Here is a 9,265-nt window from a genome sequence, read left to right on the forward strand (position 1 = left end):
TAAGTTAAAATAAATAATTTTTTAAAAATACAAATAAAATCATCTCCCTGCTGGGTAACCTTGAGCCAATCACTTAATGTTTTATTGCCTCCATTTTTATGATATTGGGATATTTACTAGGTATCTACCATATAAGAATATTATAAGGATTAATGAGATTTTTTTCAAAGTGTTCTAAGAATTCTTTTCCAAATCTTATATAAATGGCATAACTATGTCAGTAAGTAATTAGGAACATGTACGTTTATAGTTTACTCTCAGTTCAGTGCAAAAATATTTAAGAAATACTCAGAAATATGTTGTGGGTCCTAAAAATGGGTTAATTAGATATGAACCCCAAGGCAATCCTTTCATTCACTTTGAATTACTTTTTTAAAAGTATTTATTTTAAAAAATACAAAGTAAGGAATTTCCTCTTCATATGCGCATATCTTTATATATGCAATTATGTTTTACATAAAACAGAATCAATCATGCTTGGTAATAGTTTTTTTTTTAATCTTACCATGAAAAAGCTAAACAATCCTATTTCACAAAAAAAGAATTTCTAACAATCAAAAAATACAAGGCCTTTGATGCCTATACCATCTGGTTCTTTGTTTGCTCTCCGACCTCTCTGCGGTATACCTATACTTATAGACAGAGAAAATGAAGGAAGGATATTTCCTAATCGACTGCCACTGGAAAAGAACAAAACAAAAATTCAAGTCAATCCTAAGAAAAACCTTAAAATACATAAGATCATAACCTCTGGTATTATAAAAGATTTTAGTCACACTAGAACTCTCCTATGCTTATTTACAAAATAGTTTATTTCCTCCAAAGTTTCATTAGTCAAAATAATCTTTTTTCATTTTTAAGAAATCATTTGCTATCTTCAATATGTATAGACTCAGAAAAGCATGCAAACTGAAAGGGAATAAAAAATTCTTGCTAGTCATATTACTGTACATCATACAACCTGATTTCTCTTTTTTCTTTATAACCTCATATTTATGTCCTTCAACATTTCTCAAACTGCTTTCCTTGGGACAGTGACATACGTTAGGAAAAAGGGTGAGAAAGATGTGCAAGGAAAGGGATCCATGATCATGAGGATGGAAAACCCCACACTGTCTACCTGCTCCTAGAAATTCACAAGGTACTTCCACACATTAAAGATTTAATTTCATATTTCCCAAATCCCATCCCCAAGCTACTTTTCTGCAGAATACACTTGAGGAATACCAGTTTATAGATGAAGTTTTATGTTTCCTTTGTTTTCAAAAACTGGAATAGAACACAAATATTAAAGTATGACAATCAGGCTTATAACTCTATGTAAGAAATTATGATGGTATAATCCGGTAGTTCTAACAATTAACCTTCATTTGCTCAGATAAGAGTGAAATATGTTCCCTACTGTCCCCGAAGTCTGGGTAGGGGACATAAGGCTTTGTTTAGGTTTATTTCATCATGTTCTGCATCTTTACTCTTGAGGTCTTCTTACTCGTTTTAGCTCATGATGCTTTCTCATTATTCTACCCAAATATATTCTTCCTTCTTTTTCTCTAAGTATAGGTATATCACAGAGAGGTCAGAGAGGAAACAAAGAACCAGATGGTATAGGCATCAAAGGCCCTGTATTTACTCTTGTGATGTATGAATGAGGAAAAGAGGAAGAGAGGCAATGGCCAGCAGGGATAATCCACATAGGGAGTATCCAGAAGGAGACAGGTAGGGCTGCGACCCAGCACAGGTGGCCTGTTTGCCTTGGCAAAAGAGGAGGAAGACTGCATATTTAGTGGCAAGTACTTTGTGGAGTTTCCATGTTCCCCACAGAGCAGAAGACAAAGCCACTTGCTGCTAGCGAGAAACAACGGCAGCATTAAAGGTTTGAGCCTACCTTTGTAGTTAATAACCCCTGTTATAGACTAATGTTCCCCGTGTTGTTTTACTTTGCTTACATCAGACTATAGAAAAGCCATCATTATTATACCCTTTGCTAAAAAAAAAAAAAGTTAAATGTACCCTTCCCCAAAAGAAATACCACCTATAACCAATCAAACTGCTGTGACTATGTGCCAATTCGTATGAACAATGTTGTATTCCTGCTAAAAATTTCTGTCTCTGCCTATATAAATGAAACCTAAACTTCCCTACCTTCAAAGGCTGACTTCATTTCTTTGGAGTTGGTGTCCCTGAGTGGTCCACCCTCACACTTTGTGCTTGAATAAACGCTCTTTAGATTCTGATCCTTTTGATTATTTTAAGTTAACACATATGTAATGACAGAGTATTTTGATATAATTTGTGGTGTGTGCTGTCAGAAAGAATTTTTAAACTTTTATGTATTTAAATATGTTGATATTTTCCTTTATTTCTTCTGCACTTCCTGTCTTGTCCCTGAAGGCCTTCCATACCTCAGAACTATAGTCTCCTAAAATGTCTTCTAATATTATTAACTGCGTTTTCCACTTAGCTCTTTCACCCTAATTTTGTTCTCCTTGAACTAGCCAATTATATTAAATCATTTTATCAAGTAAACATCCTTTTTACCAGTGAAACAAAATTCAGCCTTTATCTTATACTAATTTCTTACAACGCTAGACTCTGTTCTATTTCATTCAACTGACTTAATTCTGTGTGTGGGTTTTTTTTTTTTTTTGTATCACACTATTTTATTACTGTAGCATTATGGTAATTTTAACACATGATTTTAAAAGCTCCCCACCCCAACTACTCTTATTTTAAGATTTTAAGGTAATTCCTACCAACTTATTCTTACATATAACATCTGAACCAGTCTCCCAACCCTGCTCCCCTACCCAAGAAAAAATTGTCAGGCTTCTGATCGGAATGACATTAAATTTATATATAATTTGGGTTGGGAAGGACAGTCATTTATATGATGGCCATTCAGTTGCACAGTATATCTCCTTCCATGTACTCAATTCTAATTGTATTCCTTCAAATAAAAATTTTTGGGGCCAGGCACGGTGGCTCATGCCTGTAATCTCAGCACTTTGGGAGGCCAAGGCAGGTGGATCACTTGAGGCCAAGAGTTCGAGACCAGCCGGCGTAACATGATGAAACACTGTCTCTACGGAAAAAAAAAAAAAAAAAAAAATTAGCCATGTGGTGGCGCATGACTGTAGTCCCAGCTACTCAGGAGGCTGAGAGTCAAGAACCCTTTGAACCAGGAAGGCGGAGGCTACAATAAGCTTAGAATGCGCCACAGCACTCCAGCCTGGGTGAAACTGTCTCAAAAATAATAAAGTTTATTTTGGACAACCAATGTAACAGTCAAATACCAAGTTAAAACTTCTAGAAATACAAAGAGAACATGACAAAATCTGATCACAGTGGAAAATTTTAATTCTTTCATAATCTGACAGGTCAAGTAAGCTAAAGGAAACATACTAGGGATTTGAAGGAGATAATCAACAAGCTCAATGTTGTGACAGAGATTACACATCATTGTCTTATGTCACTGGAACATCAGGTTGTAAAGGCACCTCATTCTCTGATTAGAGTCTAAAACAACCTAAAACACAAGAAAGATGAGTTTTTTAAAAAATGACACTTGAAGTTGAAGCTCGGCGTTCGGGTTACCCCTGCAGCGACGCCCCCTGGTCCCACAGATACCACTGCTGCTCCCGCCCTTTCGCTCCTCGGCCGCGCAATGGGCACCCGCGACAACGAATACGACTACCTCTTTAAAGTTGTCCTTATTGGAGATTCTGGCGTTGGAAAGAGTAATCTCCTGTCTCGATTTACTCGAAATGAGTTTAATCTGGAAAGCAAGAGCACCATTGGAGTAGAGTTTGCAACAAGAAGCATCCAGGTTGATGGAAAAACAATAAAGGCACAGATATGGGACACAGCAGGGCAAGAGCGATACCGAGCTATAACATCAGCATATTATCGTGGAGCTGTAGGTGCCTTATTGGTTTATGACATTGCTAAACATCTCACATACGAAAATGTAGAGCGGTGGCTGAAAGAACTGAGAGATCATGCTGATAGTAACATTGTTATCATGCTTGTGGGCAATAAGAGTGATCTGTGTCATCTCAGGGCAGTTCCTACAGATGAAGCAAGAGCTTTTGCAGAAAAGAATGGTTTGTCGTTCATTGAGACTTCTGCTCTAGACTCTACAAATGTAGAAGCTGCTTTTCAGACAATTTTAACAGAGATTTACCGCATTGTTTCTCACAAGCAAATGTCAGACAGACGTGAAAATGACATGTCTCCAAGCAACAATGTGGTTCCTATTCATGTTCCACCAACCACTGAAAACAAGCCAAAGGTGCGGTGCTGTCAGAACATCTAAGGCATTTCTCTTCTCCCCTAGAAGGCTGTGTATAGTCCATTTCCCAGGTCTGAGATTTAAATATATTTGTAATTCTTGTGTCACTTTTGTGTTTTATTACTTCATACTTATGAATTTTTCCATGTCCTAAGTCTTTTGATTTTAGCTTTATAAAATCATTCACTTGTCCCGAATGACTGCAGCTTTTTTTCATGCTATGGCTTCACTAGCCTTAGTTTAATAAACTGAATGTTTGGATTCCTCAATTATTGTTTACTTTTTATCATGGAAGCCTGTCACTGTATGTAGGACATAATAGAACTTGATCACTTGAAGCTCAGACCTATTGGTCTTGATCAAATCAAACTAAGAAGACCTTATAAATAAGCTACCATTTTGCCACAGAGCAGCTTATCGGTAATACACTCTTCTCTCAGTGCAATGTATATTTCCACAAATATAAGAATTGCCCTATAAACATAGCAGGATTTTGAGAGCTTGAAAATTTTCCATTATCTGGACATGAATTTCTAAAATGCCTTAATAGGTTTATGTAGTTGAGTAAATTTTGTTTTTTAATTTTTGTAAGCATCAAAGTTGATTAGAGAGGGGGGCACTTTTTCTGGAGAATTCTCTCAGTAAACACAAAAGATTGTTACGGTTTCATTAGTAGTATGGTTATGGGGCCGTAAGTTAAACAGTGCTGCCTGGCAGGCTGGGAACTGGAGGGACTTGTGGAATTCCATCTCAGGTGCCTCTGTTGCAATGATCAGGCAGCCCAAAAGATTTAAATGATCTATAATAATTTCCAAACAGTAGATTATGTGGCCTTTTATTGCTCAGGCAATAACTGGTTTAATGCTGGTAGTGTCAAATTTTGAAGTGTTAATTTTGTCTTAAAACCTTCCAGTAAGTGAAATGCAACCTAGTTTTATCACCATATCCACCAGCAGGCATGGATAATTATTTTAACAATGCTAATATTTGAGTTTTGCAGTATATTATGGAATATAGTCCAGTTAAATCTTTGGTTTCAGTATGTCTGAAGAATACAGTGAGAGGTTAATTTTTGCTCAAGTGGTACCACTTAAAGGCATGTATTCTTTTAGTATGTAAAATGAAATAGTACCTTGAATTTAAATAGAATGCATTTTAGGCATTGTAGAGACCTGAAATAGTTTTCTTCCACTACATTGTTGAAATCAATGAAGCAATTAGTTTCTCATTCAGAAATGTGCACACTAATATTTAGTTTTGCTTTCTCGTGGATAATATTAAGCACTTACTCTGCAGTTTCCTGGAAGTGGTGTGTCAACTGCAGTGATACTATTCAGGATGGTGGGAAATCCCCTAAAATATGTATGTGTGGGCTTGCTTAGATTACTATATTTCATAGTTAATCTTTTGTCTCTTGCAGTGCTCATGATGTGTGGGGCACACGGAAGGCATTGCTGTAGTCAGTCATTTTGGTTTTCTTCTATAGCCATTTTATTATTTTAGTGTATTGGTTATGAAGATAATATTATCTGTTTGTAAATTGCTACTTTGTATTTTATGCATGCTCTGTAATTTGAATTTTTTTTTTTTTTTTTTTTTGCTGGCATTCCTTTTTTGAAAGCTTGGAGCCAAACACACCACACCTCATGTCACACCAGGCAGGGCCATGTGTTCGAACAGGTGAGCCTCTGCTCTGACCCAATCACCACACTCCTCAACTCCTATGCAGACCTCTTCACTGTGTGCTCCAGGCCCTTCATTCCATGGTGAACAATTACCTATCCAACACCTGCAGCCTCTTCCCAGATGCTTCCTCCTTCTCCTGCCCGGAAATATCACTCTCCTCTGAACAAATGCTTCCCCTGGAGCCTCCCCAACAATTCTGCCTCCTAGTATCCCAGAGTCTTTCCATTTCCCTCCATCCCACCACCGCCATACCAGCTGAGGCTCCCATCCTCTTCCCCTGGGCTGCTACAGCCTCCGACACCCCCCACCCAAAGCCAGCTCCCTCTATGCTGCAGAGTGTGTTGTATTTAACAATGAATGGACCCAATCCCACTCCATCCACACAGCCCTTCAATGGTACCCCACTGCCTACAAAGTCAAACCCAAACACCAAAACATATCCAAAATGCCTTGCAGGATCTGGCCCCTGCATACACCTCGACTCCTTTCACTATTCTTCCTCCTACCCACACTCTGTTCTCCAGCTGCACTGTCCTCGGTCACAGTTCCTCAAATGTTAAGACTACACTGACAAGAGTGTGCAGAGCAGCCTGGGAGCAAGACTGGTGGGGAGCAGAGCCACATTCGCTGATGCAGAGTCATCCCAGGGTGATGCGCTGGCAGAGAAGTGGAAGGACGCCAGAGATATTCTGAAACGGGACAGTATTAATAGGATTTTGTGTCTCCTTGGATTACAGAGGAAAGAGGAAAGTCATAGCTATCTCTTAGAGGTCAGACTGGACATTAGAGTAGACAGAAGTGTTATTTGCTGAGAGAATGAAGACATAAAAAGAGGAAAATTTTGGAGAAAAGATACCAATATTGCCAACCAATAACTTTCATCAATTTATGCATACTAAATAAAAATGCTTATCTTTTAAATATTCATACACAACTGTTAGATCAAATGGGTTTGATTAAAGATGTGTTAGCAGGCCAAGTTAATAGTATATTAAAAATATATATATATAGCTGGAAAAGTTTGAGATGGTAGAATTCACAGCCTATTTAAGACATGTTTTCAGCCAAAAATCCAGCCTATATGAGCAGTAAATGCTTGATTTTTTGAAAATAAAGAATAAGAAAATATCATGTAAAACAATGGAAGCAAAACTGGCATGAAATTTAAGAAATTCAACCTTTCCTTAAAACAGGTGGAGGGCAGTGGAAGAGTGGAAAATTAATACAAAACGCTCTTCCATTCTGCTACAGAGCCTAAGAATACTGAGCACTTCATAGGTAACTTGGTTGGATCATGGGAAGAGACGGTAGGAAGATTAACTGTGTTAGTGATGACGATTCACTTCAGATGTAAAAGGGGACATCAAGCAAAATTAAAAAGGGCTTTGACATACAGACTAATCTTCCAGGCCCTCAGGGCTTCTTGAACATATCTAGACATAAAGCAGCTTAAAAAAGTCAGGTATCAAAGAAAAACTCTGAACCTCCAATGACCAAAGAAGATAACAGAGAACAGAAAAGCGGAAGATGAAGGTATTGTCCTCTGACTAGCTGGTTCCTTATGTGGGAGAAAAGGTGTTTTCTGCTGACTACTTATGTCTACAAAAGGACGTCCAGGCTTTTCTCACAAAAGCTCAGAAACAATGGAGAACTGGGTAGAGACATGGGTAAATGTTCAAAAGAGGGGGAGGAGATCAGGAACAGATCAGAGGGGACCCAGGGACTCTGGGCAGCCCTCATTAAATGTAGAGAAGTTCATGAAAAAGATCATTTTCTCTTCAAAAAGCGACCTCCTTGCCAGAGAGGGGATGGAAGTGAGGAAAAGGGAACACTGACCCTGCCTCAGTGGGTGTGTGCTCGGCCCTCATGCATAAGCGTCTGCATATGAGCAGGGGTGAGGGGGAGGAGGAGTCACTGGCACTGGGTGTCACTTCTGCACTGAGGTGAAGAATCAGACATGCCTCCCGGACTCCGGCCACAGGCAGAGGCAGCTGAGGCTGGTAGATGAAAAAGCAACAAGATGAAAGGAGCCTGGGTCTCCCGAAACAAAGCAGTTTCCACTCTGATCATGCTGTAATAAAAGCCACTAGTCAGTTAAGACCCATCCACTTTGCAACCTTCTAACCAGCTCCTCATCCTTAGATACAAAGTCAAGCTAGGAATCACCAGGCTGTGGGGATGGAAACTTCCAATGTGAAAAACAGAAACTAACACAAATTGAAGGGGGACCAAGAGGTAACAAAGACAATGCAACAGGCAGAGAAATTTTCAAACTCAAGATTCTTTAAGTTGGAAATCTAACAGAAATGACAATAAAATGTAAAAATAAAACAAGGAAGAAAAACCCTGAGAAAATTCGACTTCAAGAAGTCCAATATCCAATCAATAACTTTCAAGAAAACAGGAAAAAAAAATGGAAAAGAGAAAGTCATTAGGGAAATAATACTAAAAAAAGTTGTCCTCCAAAGTGAAGAAAGTGCCCAGACAGAGCACACAAAGTATGCGATGAGAAGGATGAAATAATACCTGCCACATCATGACCTTTTAGGGGACTAAAGAGAGAAAGATGAACCCAAAAGCTGCCAGAGGGAAAAAAAACTAGCCACACACGAAACGAACTAACGGTAGAATAGCAACAGACTTTTGAAAGCTACACTCCATCTTAGAAGACAGTCGAACAAAGCCTTTAAAAGTCTGAGGAAAAATTAAAATCAACAACCAGGCAAACCAGTAATTAAGTGTAAAAATAAAAAAGGAAATATTCAAACATGCCAAACAAAATGTATTTTAAAATTATCTCTGTGACTCTCTTGGAAATCACCTGAGGATATGATCCTCAAAAAGATGAAACAGACCAGAAAGAGAGCAACTTGGGGTCCAAAACACAATGAATCCAACACAAGAGAGGAAAGGGGAATTCTCAGGATGATGGTGAACAAAACTCCCAGGGAATCGCTATACAGAAGCCCAGGGAAGGATAGGTCTAGGATGGAACCAGAGACAGAGGTTCCAGGAGGGAGGCCCCAGGGGATAGTAATGGGCGAATTGAAATAATGGATTTTATACATTTGACAAAGTATAAAATAAGTGTTTACAGTTCAGTTGTAGATCTGGAAAGGAATTAATCAGCATACAGAACACCAAGGAAAACACAATATTAATAATAATTAACCACAGGAAAATTTTTAAGTTACCAAATAAACAATTACTTATACTACTTAATTCAGCAATAAGCAATATTTTCTGGTTTGTGTGTGTGTGTGTGTGTGTGTGTGTGTGTGTGTGTGT

The 9,265-nt window shown here is 38.3% G+C and overlaps 1 pseudogene across 1 annotated transcript; it reads left to right on the forward strand.

The window, feature by feature from the left end:
- Positions 1 to 3,565: 3,565 nt before the first annotated feature.
- LOC108521478 (ras-related protein Rab-11A pseudogene) lies at positions 3,566 to 4,560 on the forward strand (annotated as a pseudogene). The gene has a single exon (XR_001883201.1). The product of XR_001883201.1 is annotated as a ras-related protein Rab-11A pseudogene (transcript).
- Positions 4,561 to 9,265: the final 4,705 nt, after the last annotated feature.

The sequence above is a fragment of the Rhinopithecus bieti genome, unplaced genomic scaffold (assembly GCF_001698545.2).
Source record: "Rhinopithecus bieti isolate Rb0 unplaced genomic scaffold, ASM169854v2 scaffold_61428, whole genome shotgun sequence".
NCBI lineage: Eukaryota > Metazoa > Chordata > Mammalia > Primates > Cercopithecidae > Rhinopithecus > Rhinopithecus bieti.